The sequence below is a fragment of the Tribolium castaneum genome, chromosome 5 (genome assembly GCF_031307605.1).
Source record: "Tribolium castaneum strain GA2 chromosome 5, icTriCast1.1, whole genome shotgun sequence".
In the NCBI taxonomy this organism is placed as follows: Eukaryota; Metazoa; Arthropoda; class Insecta; order Coleoptera; family Tenebrionidae; genus Tribolium; species Tribolium castaneum.
In genome coordinates, this window is record NC_087398.1 from 4,034,180 (window position 1) to 4,047,227 (window position 13,048).

A 13,048-nucleotide genomic window follows, 5' to 3' on the forward strand; every position below is an offset into this window, starting at 1 on the left:
AATTGGCGCAGTTTTGAAAAAAAAAACATTTAAAAAAAATTATTGAATCTGTACTTAAGGGCAAAAAAGCTTATGTAAAAATTCAAGCGCCCAACCAAAGTGGGACTGCCAATACCCTGATTATATTTGCAAAAAAAATCTTTTTTGCTTTATTTCGGAAATTACAAAATAAGTATGTTTTATTTCAGTTTATAGTAGAATTGCAACAATGCATTTAAATTTTTTGGAATTTTTAATCACAAAAGTCGAATTATCTAACTGATACAAAAAGTTGTGTCTATATAGGCAACCAAACATACACCTTAGAATTTTTGAAAATAATTTAATTCGGTCAACAAGTGTAGTTAATTGCTTTTTTTAATGTGGGTTAAGTCGTTTTGACCTCTAATTTTTGGCGACATTGGTGTGCTTCCAAGTCTTTATTCAATGGTTAAGATTTTGGCCTTTGTGTTCGTATAAATAAAAAGATCAATTTCTGGCCCCCTTAATTTATCTGCGCCGATAAAAACAAATGACAATTCACTTATGAGTAAATTGAATAGTGGACGTCCGAGCGTAATATCGGAGCCCCCGTGGCGCGCCCTTGGACCTCAGTGGCGTAGTCATAAATTGCTGTAAAGACGTTCGTGTAAAAATGCCTCAATTTATTATCTGCGCCTCGATTTACGTCTTCTCTGGTCTAAAAATAAGAAAGGGGTTGTTGTCACCCTGGGGATGTTTATTAAAATGTATCGCAACACGGGGATTATTTCATTAAACCGCTGAAGCAATATTAAAACAAGTCGGTGTTAATTAGTATACAGCGTGTCTTAAAAATGCAACAATTAAATGGGTGTGTTTAATAAGAGGGCCTTGTTATTACACGCGATGATGCATTGTTTTAATTGCTAGGTATCAAACAGCGTTGATTGTTTTAATAAATTTCGCACGTGGAATTTTAATAAACGGTAGCGCTCCACCCGGAGGTAGAATTTTTTCTTTTGTACAGTGCGGTGCAGAAGCAATGCCGCGCTTTAATTAAAAATAAATCGTATGGGGCGGTGTGATCGATCCAGATTAGAGATAATTCGATTCGGGGCAGTTTCATTAGTCGGAATATGGTTATAAGAACGAGATTAGATTTGGTTTAGAATTCATTATTCGGCCGGGAAAACAGCAAAGGTCGCCTTAATAACTCTTTAATGTGACGATCTATCACACACCCCTTGTGTAACACCCCGGCGAAATCCGGGCCTAAAGCCTGAACTAACAAACACGTCCGTCAAATAATTTAATTAAAATCAGATCGAGAGGGGCAGTTTTTAATTTCGAAGCGGAGTAAACAGTCATGAATGGATTACGAGGATTAAGGCTGTCGATATAAACGATGGCAATGAATGACGATGCGAAGACCGGTCGATAAAATTCGAATAATTAGGCGGCACGATTAAATACCGACGGCTTTTGTACGAGATAATGTAGTTTTGGCGGGCATATGCTCCACTTGGAGGCTTCCATTTGAATACAATGATACTAATTTGGGCGGTGGGCCAGCCAACAGGTGGCAAAAGAACTTCGACAGAGGATGGGTCTACATTCTACAGAAACCCACGATTTGAGAAAATTGAGAAGACTATTACCTGACATACTAGAATAAACGAGAAAAGTGTTGTTTTAATGGTCAAAACACTGGAAGCTTTCACAGAAAAATAAAGTAATAAATTAAAATAAAATAAAGTATTTACTCAATGTATTACCTTTTTATTCGAACTGAAGTATAGATTTTTAATTATGTTATATTAATATTTACATATTTTCAAACTGGTGTTAACATTAATTCAATTCTCATAACAAGCGAACTTTGGAATAATAATAATAGAGTGTTTTGTTAAATTAAATTATTTAAAATAAAAATGATAAAAATGATAAAATCATTAAATGATTTCCGACAATTTATTTATCTATCTACATAAGCAATTTAATCGTAAATCCAGCAAAGTATGCACTAAAGAAAGCAATATGAAAAAAAATTCTACAAAATTTGTGTATTATATCACTGTAAAAACCGTGGAAATTTTTAATTTTGTAAAATAAATCGATTGAAGCAAGCTAAATAAAATTAATTTTAATCTAATTTGCTAATAAAAAAATGTTAACTTCAAAAAGTGTTCTTAAACACCCAAAAAATTCAGCAACAACACTATTTTAGACTTGATACAGTGCACTTTTTGTTAGGTTCGACAAAAATCTTGCTACGATTAGTAAATCGTTAAAAAATACATGTATTATTTACAAAAACTTAAGAATTTAGTTCAAAACTGCGCTTAAGAGCTTGAAAAAACAATTCTCGACAAATTTATCGGTTTATTTTTGACAGCAATTTCAATTTATTTAAATGTCTTTAATTCATTCAATTAATGAAGATTTTTCCTTTTCTTTTACAAAATATAACACAAAAAAGTATTCCAAAGCTCGAAAAAACAATAATTGCTTCATTTTCAGCCAAAACTTGTGTTTTTTTGGTTTAATTTTAATAAAATTTTGCTCAGTGTTCTGTGAGACATGTTAAAATAACATCTATTTAATGAATGACACATAATTTTTTTAGATACGGGTTTAAAAACATATAATAGTGTAATTTTTTTTCTTTGTTTAGTAATTGCTATAATGCATTGTAAATTTTCTTTTAACAAAAAATACGTATTTGTATTTAGCTGACTTTGTTTATTATTTTTTTTATTTATTTTTCTTTTTTGTTACCTGCTATAAATTTTGAATGAACTGCAGTAAGTTATTTTGATTTCACTTATACTTACTCAAAAATAATCGTCAATCTTAGGAGATTAAAAACTGTGCTTAATAAGAGCTTGAAAAGGTAAAAATTAAGACCATTTTTTAATCAAAATTTTCCTTTAATTTTTGGGGTGATTTTTTAAAAATCAAACTAAATAACATCAGTTTTGATTTATTTACGTAAACGCTTTTATAAAAACTTAAAATAGACAAATTTTCGCTGTTTTAACAACAACAAAACAACAAAAAGGAGCCAGAATTTAGGACAAAAAACATATACGAAAGTTTGAAAAAAGAGAAAATAGCATTATTTTTTACTAATCTTCGTGTTTTTTTGCTTTAATTTTAATAAAATTTTATTTAGAGACAAGTTGCATAAGTCCAGTGAAACTTGATGAAGTTCATTTTTGGACCAATTTGATAAAATTTCGGTTATTAACGAAATTTTGTGGAAAAAATACAATAATGTATTTTTTTTAGTTTGGTGGTGATATACCTTCTACAACCTGTAAATTTTCTTTTAACAAGAAATATAATATAGTATTTTTTTATTTTATTCTTTTTTTATTGTTGCTAAAAATTTTGAATGGACTGTAGTGAGTTACTTGTGAGTTGCTGTTTCAAAACAATAGATTAAATGACAACAGCACACTTACTTTTTTAAGGTCAAAAGTAAAAAAATATAAAAAATGTCGTCACTAATTCTTATTTACAGGCTAGAATTCTGGAAAGACAATACTTGGTACTTCCATTTCTTCTGAATATTGACTAAATAATGATGGTGTCTCAGTTGCTCCAATCATTTTAAAAATGCATGACAAAATCCCCGTTCCACTTGGCGGTTTCGAATTTATTCTGTAAAAGTGGTTTACAAAGTGTTTCTGTTCCGCCACTGCTTAGAAAAATCCTCTCTTTGTTTTTTCTCGCCGCCGATCCGTCTACATCGACGGAACAAATGGAGGCGATTCCGAGAAAGCGTCTTCTTTAAAACAATTTATCTCTCATCACTCCTGACACCTGTAATACCAGCGACTTGTGTTTTGGAACAATAGAAAACTGTGAGAAATTTCCAGCGAAGCTTTCGTGCAAACAACACGGAATCTTCAATATCAATCACAATTCCCGTCTAGACCGAGATAATGGCGGAAAAATTGCTAAAAAAATTGCAGACCCTCAATATCGCCCTCCCGCCGTCGCAGACGATAATCAGGTGATAAGCGATTACGTATCAGAGTTGGCTTAATTGCGCCCCATTGTCGCTCGTCCTCGAATTTCAGTGAATAGCTACTCATCAGGCACGTGCCACTAACAACCCCCGAACAATTCCTGTGTCAACAAAACACTTGACTGTACGACCGCAAGTTGTACAAAAGAATTATCCTCTTTGTTAATAAAAGTTCGCATCACGTCCTCAAAAAAATCAACTCCAGATTAGCTTTTCGAACACGAGATGCTTATCTTGGCAGGCTATATTCAAGGTGTCCGGATGGATGTTTGTTATTTGAGGCATTTCTTTTGTCGTGCCGAGATCTTGCTAAATAGATTTTCGTATCAGGTAGGTCATCTTTCGAGTAACCGATCACACTTATCTCGATTGGCGTGGATTAAACCACCGAAAATACCCAAATACCTGACCGGCTAACACAGGAAGGGTTTTATTGAAGAAACGGTTTACGATTGTTACCAAAAAGAAATAAACCGGGGTCGTAAAATAAATCAAACGCACGGTCAAGCTCTGACACGCAGTGTGAACAACAATCTCAAAAATTTTGAGCCGGTTAAAAAATTCAAAATCATCACAGTAAAAAAATTTCAAAACTAAAAAGCAATCTGACACGGGGTTAATAGTGTCGAAGTTAAAGAAAAAAAAATTACTTTTTTTACACTTTCACGCATTTTTTACACTTTTAAATGATATTTTTAATTTATAGTGTAAAATATAACGGCACAATATCCAATAATCTTATCTTATTAAAGACTGCACATAAGTACAAGTTTTTGAACAACAGATATTTTATATTTTAAGGGTAATGGAACAGTCAAAATGGCTTTTATAATTTTCAAATTACGTTACAAAAAGTCATTTTTCTAGGTTTTATAAAGTGAGAAAAGACAGTACTTTGGAAAATATTTCAGAATTAAATAAGTTACTGTTTCAATTATAAGAACTTTATTCATCTTTTAATCTACAGTAGAACTCGCTTATAACGAACAGGACTTCAGAATTTGTTCGTCGTCCTTGTAGAGCAATTTTCAAACTAAATAAGTCCTAAAATTTGAATTAGATACAGAAAGTAAAGTATTAACACTTAATTACATTGGTATACATACAGGGTTGGGCAAAAATATAGAACTAAGGGTTTTGTGTTTAAATTATGTACCGAAAAAAACAATTAAGACATTATCCAGTACTTTGAAAATGTGATAATTTTTTAAAAATATTTTTTTTTAATTTTTTTTGGTTTTTAGTTATTAAAAAAATTACATCATACTACAGTAATTTTTTAGTGAACAAATATACCTTAAAAATGACTTCTAGTTCAATAATTTGGTTTATAAACCGTGTTTTTTTAATAAATAATTAAAGTTGCGTTCCGAACTCATTACAAAGGTTTTTCTAACTTGGCCGAAGTGGTTGTAACCTTGGATGTTTTTCTTTGCGAAAAATTTACAAATCAAATTAGTGGAATAAAAACTATAAAAAAATTCAAAAATCGTTGCAAACACTAGTTTATAAACAAAATTATTAAACAAAAAGTCACAATTTTCTATTAAAAAGGGTCCCACTTGATATATATTTTTTTTATAACTTTACAACAAGAATTTAAAAAAAATATTTTTGAAAAATAACCACACTTTTGAAATACTTGATGATGTACAAATTATTTTGTATTTTGTAAGGCACATAGTTTAGGCACAAAATACTTGGTTCTATAATTTTGTCATGATAACATGGTAAATATTATATTTATTTACTTATTTTTGGTTGTACTTAACATTTTAACAGTTTTCTTGGTTTTATCACTTTTGGAATCTTTCTGAAATGTCGGAAATGTTTATTCTTTCCTACAACGTAAGCGTTCGTTGAAAACCTGGTTCGTTATAACTGAGTTCCACTGTATAAAAAATCATGTACGGTTTCACTGACTTATGTACATATTATACCAATACATATTTTTATTAAAAAGGTAGTAGGTATATAATTTTAATTTTTTGTGTTTTTGTGTGTTTTTTTTAATAAACATTTGAATATATCAATTTATGCCTTTATGTTAAATCATTTTCACACCGTAACCACACTAGAACTCAATGCTTTGGTACAGTTGTACACTCAAGAAGTACATCAGAACATTTTTTGGCTATCTAAACAGTAAAATCTTCTTTAACGGACATCTCCGAATAACGGACACCTCTTCACAACGGACATTTTGTAGGAACGTAATAAAACCTACATTACGATTTCCACCTCTCATAAGAGGACACCTCTCCACAACGGACAATTAAAGGTCGGTGTCCGTTGTTGAGAGGTTTTACTGTATAAAAAATGATTACGAACATTACACTAGATTTACTTACAGAGAGTACTGAAATTTGCCACAGTTATAATGTTTCTTATTCAAAAAAAAAATTTACACTAGAAAATAGTGTGGTTATTTGGGTGTAAATAGCCCAGAAAATTTTTCTTGTGCAAACAAAGGGCCGTTTCAGCGCTCTTTGTGCGTTTGGAATGACAGTAAAACATCTATTAAAAATGATTCCGACCAATTCGAGGGTCATAATTTACGATCCTCTACCGAGAAAACAAACCAGCTCTCGAATAAAATTATTCAAAATTATTCAAAACATACCAAAAAAACCCATATACCTACCTATACGGCCGCAGTGAAATATGAAAACCGTAAAAAATATGACAAACGTTTTATTTCTTTTGTTCCAATATTTTTTTTCTCGAAATATATCAGTCCTCCGATGGTGAGTCGAGATAAGGGCGCCACGATCGCACCATGTTTTATTTTCAGCGCTGTCACGTCCATGTCTTGGCCTTTGGAGAGGGTTTCAGTGGTAAATTCTTCATGATAGTGACGGAAAGGGGGACCGCCCCCAAATCAACCCCATTGTCATTGAAATGGCTGTCAGGTGTGTGACACCACCCTCTGCTAATCAAAGATGCGATTTCGGACTGTGTTTTTTTTTTTGATAGATGAAGTTCAGGTGTTGGTAGACAATGAGGCGGCGGAATTTTGGTGGTCTGCAAAAAATCATCGACGGTTTCGACGAGTGATGACGATTAATAATGCCTGTGTTGGAGAGAATGTCAGAAATATTTATTTTAATTAAAAAAAAGCCCATTTTAAATGTCGGGCTTGAATGGACGGTGCTGACACGGAAAAAATTGGTTCGCTTTAATTTGTTCGGGATTATTTAATGCGATACAACACGCGAGAAACAACATGGCGTTTTGAATTCTGCGAGATGATTTCAATTTATTTCAGGCCGATCGTCGTAATTTCACCGCACGATCGATTTCCGATTCGAAAACAATTAGTATATTACAGTTTGTTTTCTTTCTTCTAGGTATTACCAATTTTCATCTACTAAAACCGACTTTTGGCATTAAAACCAATTAAAAATGTAATGTTTTATTGGTAGAAATATAATTAAAAAAATATAATCGACCGACTATACCTTTATTTGGATACAGTTGTGGTCAAAAAAAAATGAGACAATTTTTTTTTCGCTGGTGTAACATGTTTTCTAGGCGATAGAAATTCTAATCATGGTTTACATAATTAGAAATTAAATAATTGAACATTTTTATCTTGCTCTTGATTAGTACAAAGCTTTCTATTTCTATTTATTGTTTCTATTGCTAATGTGACCATAATCGCTTTGACTACTTTGGATTTTTTTTTGAGAAATAATGTCAAAATTAAAAATTTTAGATCAAAACCAGTTTTAATCAACTAAATTTTATCGAAAATCTGCTTCATGACTTGTCCCACTTTTTTGTTCACAGTTGTGTAATGATAGTACTGTGCGTTCAAAAAGTCTTTAGATCAACTCTTGCTGTGGAATTGACAGATTTTTATTGTTTTTGATAGATTATGGTTTTATTTTGTTGAAGTGTCAAATACGCTACTTGCGATTTTCTCTAGTATTTTCGTATGTAGTAATCGTAAGAAATCAACACACCTACGTTCAAAATTTCACAGCCAGAGTTGATCTAAAGACCTTTTGAACGCACTGTAGTATTGTATAAGACTTGTATTTTATTAAAAAAATATCGACAAAAAATAAAGTAAGTATACTTAGCACCCAAATGACGAAACTGAATGAAGAGACATTTCACGTGGATAACAGTTAAAAAAGCAAAATAAAACAAAAATGCAAAATTGAGTGGAGTTTGTTTGTTGTGTTTTAAACTTTCAAAAATGTATTATGTCTTTAAGAATCAGTTAGTAAATGCCAAAAGAGGCAAAGACTGTTGCTTCGAAATTGTTTTAAATAGATACTCCTGTTAAATGTTATTGAATAAAAGTGTAATAAAAACATGTACATTCGGTTCATTTTCATAAAAACCATTGTGGTGGAAATTGGGTACCCTTAACATAAAGTTTTATATGAGTTGTCATGGTAACAGGTTAGTCAATTCCACCACAATGGTTTTTATGAAAGTGAACTGAAAGTAGTAGAAGAAAAAAGTAGTAGAAATATTGTTTTATTTTTGAATTGAAAAAACCCGAATGTTTGCATTTTTTATTTATAATTTAATATTATAATCTATATACTAGGTGAATAAAAAAAATACGCTATTTATTTATTGAAAAAACTGATTGCTAAATGTTACGTAATTTTTTTTGGATTTTTCAATTTAAAGAAAAAAATTTTCTCGTTCATCACTTATCTATTAATATATTATTTTCTGGAAGCTTGGTCTTTTTAAAGACTCTGTATTCAAAATTCAAAATTTCAAAGTTACGTGATAAATTACTGAAAAAACAGAGATATGTGTGTAAAAAAAAGTTCAAAAAAAATCTTCAACAACATAAAAAATAATCACAGGTAGGTGTATGTTTTCTATGAAACTTTTGTATCTTCCAGCAAAGAAGTCAGCCTTAGAATTCTTAGAAACCATTAATCTCAAAATACAGATGAGACCTTTATCATTAACTAGTATTAATTAAAAATTAAAATAATAATATTCTTATTTTTTTCCGAATTATTCTATGTAGTTTCTAAAACGACAAACTTCTACAGTTTCATAAAAACCTCTAAATTAAAGAGTTTTCTAGAATCCTAATTCTTTTAATTGTAAAAAAAATGTTTAAACTCGATAAATCTAAGACATTAATTCTTAGCAGTTTAGAAGAAATAACTTAAATCCAAAAAATCTTAATAGAAGCATTTCGTGTTTTAACATTACTGTTGATTTATTCTCCTATTTTTTGGTTTCTAAAATTTTTAGGATTTCTAGGAATTTCTAGGTTTCTTGGATTTTGTGTTATGTTGGTTTCAAGGACAAAAGTTTCTAAGAATTAAATTAAATTTTACTTTTGGGTGTGGCAATAGTTACCTCCCTTGCCACCTCTGAAAAAAGTTACAAGCTTTTTGCACAAATTATTTACAACAATATGTACGGCAAAAATTTTCAGCAGTTTCTGTAAACACTGTAGCTTTTAAAATATTTTGAACCCTATTCACCCAATTTTTACGAGTACCTGATAATAATTGTAAGCCAACTAATTAGTTCAGAACTCCAAGTTACTGTCTTTTTTACTTTTTTACCACCAAACTCGCCACCAACCGTCGCAGAACATTGTAATCTAGTCATTATTGATCAAAAAATGTAATGACTACTAATGACTAATGACTAGAATAGGTAGAGAGGAAAACTTGTTATCAAAAATTCTCTTCGCTTTGTCGCAAAATAGCTGTTGACAGGTTCCGGTAATAAATTTGGCAAAACTGTATACAATAAAGGCCATCATCGTCAATTTCCGCGATTCGTTCAGCATAATGGTATCTGTGGCCGCATCCCGGATGCGAAATTTTGATGGATTAGAATCAGTTCCTTTCTGCGAGAAGAGTCCGGTGGTGGATGGTGTAAAGAAGAGGTGTGCTAGGGGGCACGACAATGCTCTCCCGCGGGGAAACAACAATACGTGCCGAGAACATCTGCTATCGCGAAGGGGCGTCTGCGGGGGCGAAGTCTTGGCCCTGGTGCTGCTGCTGCTGCTGCATTCATCAACAGTTGCGGTTTTACTTTCGCTACTTTTTACAAGTGCCCCACGAAATATAAATGTGGTGCGAGACGATGCCTTGTTTCATGCTGGAAAACAACCGAAGAACGCCCCACATCATGGTGGCAATGTAAGACAAAAGACTGACGACCAATCGGGGATTAGCTGCCGCAGGCTTACCAATCAGGCGGCTTGATACACACCTGTCCAGGTGAAAGACTTGCTTGATAGACGGTGCATGACTACGAAGACCGAACGGGTGGCTAGCAGACACGCGATGCGATTAAACACCGAACAAATTTACCGAAATTTCATTATATTTCACTTCCAAAATTAATATTACAAGCCGAAAACGCACCATTAATACTTTAAATTCCATAAATATGAAATTTTTCAGAAAGACTGCTAGTCCATACTAATTAAAAATAAAGTGCTAGTTGCCACCAGATGCATTTATCCTGAATTATTCTTTGAATGGTGTAATAGTATTTTTATTAAAAGTAAAAAAAGAAAAAAAAATGTGCGACCCTGCCAGGATTCGAACCTGGAATCTTCTGATCCGTAGTCAGACGCGTTATCCGTTGCGCCACAGGGCCTGTTGACGTGTCATATCCAATGAATCAAGCTGAGATACAGTGAAAGTTGAATAAATTAGAACAGCAAGTTTAATTAATTATTCAAATTTATTCAGTTTTATGTCAACTTATGTTTACACTGAATTATATACCTTATTACCAAGAGTTTGAATTATCTGATGACAGTTGTATATCATTATTTAATACTATTAAATTAATGCTAAATAAATTGATTATTCAAAAAAAAATGCAATGTAGTTTTTTTTTTAATTGTATGAATAACTAAAAAACCAAACTAAACTAAACGAATAATTTTATAATTTGATTTCCACAGCAATTATACTATATGAGATTAAAAGGCCAAAAAGCTCGATATAGGCAAGGGTATTATTTGAAAAGTTTTATTATATTGGAAATGTTTTCACTTATTATTATACAACACTATGTAATATGATGTCCTAGGCTCACTAAATAATAAAAAAAAATGTTAAAAAATGTACTACATACTGAACTTCAGTGGTATACAGGGTGAGTCTGTGAAAAGTTTTTTTACTCTAAATCAAAAACTAACAAGTTATCAGTTATCACTCAAAAATCACTGAAACAAATAATGTTTGTATGCTGTTTTGTGCAAGAATAACATCACTATTTTCGAAAAAATGTCCACCAAAAGTTTGTGTCTAGCACAAATTGTTTAATTATTTATTTAGTAATTTATTTATTCTTAGCGTTTAGTTAACTTTAGTTGCCAGTTACTTAACTTAATCCTGAATTTAATTATTGTACTACAATTATGTTGATGCAATATATGAGCTAAACAATTTTTTTTTTGAAGCTAGAGACAATTTTTTACGTAATTTTTTCCAAAAAATCATAGGCGTCGTTTGTTACAGAAAATGTTATTAACAATAATAAACAAATATAAATACTTAGGTAGTTTTTGAGATACAGTAAAAATATAGGTATCTCTAACAGAATAACCCTGTATATCACCACAGGGTTACTATTTATTCATCAAATCCTAAAAAATACTCGACAAATCTTGTTTATTTATAAGCGTATGTAAAGTCCACAATACTTGTTTTAATAAACTTACACCCTTTATAATGTCCTGACGCAATAAAAAAATAGTTGCATTTAAGAAAAAATTTTGAAGACCTTGAATCACCTTATTTACTATTTTGTCAATTTTGTGTTTTGTCTAAAATAATACAAACCGTTATCCTCCGAAATTGTGAAGAAAAAAATAATTTTCTAATAGTTTTTCTCTAGTTTCCTTAGTGTGAATATTAACTACTCAAAAATTGAAATATGTAGAAATAAAACGATCAACATCAAACCAAAACAAAGAAAAAAACAATGAACAACAAAAAATATTGAGAAACTTCTGATTTGATCTGAGTTGAAAAGCAATAATGAAGTTTTTTCAGTCATGATACTATGCAAAAAAACTACTCAAAATATTTTTTTTAAGAAAAATTTTGTCGAGAAAACTGTGAAGTGGTTAATTTTCCATAAAAAAAAATTGTTCGTTTTTGACATTTCTTTCTAGAACCTTCGTGGAAAACGTATGTAGGTATATTTTTACGGTGAAATAATGTCACTTGGAAAAGTTGGGGACATGGAAGTTTTATTATCAGAAAATTCCGTATTTGTTCCCGTTTTTTAATCAAACTGATTTGAAAATCGGAACTAGGAACAAAAAAAAATAGATTGTGTGTATAAATAGCTCCCAGCGTCGATTTCCTCGTCTAAAAATAAAGCCCATCCCTGTTTAATTTCACTTTTGTGTCCATTTCACTTGAGGCAGTGTCGTCGTGTCTGAGCTTGTCGTGGCGGTGGCGGCGTTTTGCTGTGGTCCCCCACAGCAGTGTCGCGGTCTCCATGGAGACACATCGCAGCAGGGGGGCGGGGCAATCGATACTCCCCCACAACCCCCATCAGACATCAAACGCAACACGCACACATCCCAGGTGAAAAATCGCAAAAATCGGCAATGACCAAGGAGTTTTTGACGATTCAATTGCGCCCAAAGTATGCATTTTCGGTCGAGGGCCGACTTGTGAAGGGATTCATCAATCAATACTCCGGTCAGATCATCAATAACACTAATAGTTCGGTCTTGTGAATTTAAAATGGCTGTTATATAGGAACAATGCATTCTATTATGGGCGAGTGTGGGTTTGTGGTTTGAAAAAACCAGGCCCGGATTGTCGGACAATTAATTATCTCAATGTAATCTAAAATTGAAAAGAGATTAGATGGAATGAACGTCTGGACGGACGCACGCCACTGACCCACACTCGGGTGTGTTTTTTTTCGAAATTTGCTGTTGTGGTTTCGTATCGATATTTGTCTGAGGATGATCGAATCGCATTCTGAAAGACTGCTTGGTCAACTACAGGCAGGTAAGATTAATGACTGGTCCGATCTGATTCGATAAACTAATGAACTATTGTG

At 32.0% G+C, this 13,048-nt stretch overlaps 1 non-coding gene across 1 annotated transcript; it reads right to left on the reverse strand.

Annotated features, from left to right (window-relative positions):
- Window positions 1-10,536: 10,536 nt before the first annotated feature.
- Window positions 10,537-10,609, reverse strand: TRNAR-ACG (transfer RNA arginine (anticodon ACG)). Its single transcript has one exon. It is a non-coding gene; the product is annotated as a tRNA-Arg (tRNA).
- Between the last annotated feature and the right edge of the window lie 2,439 nt (window positions 10,610-13,048).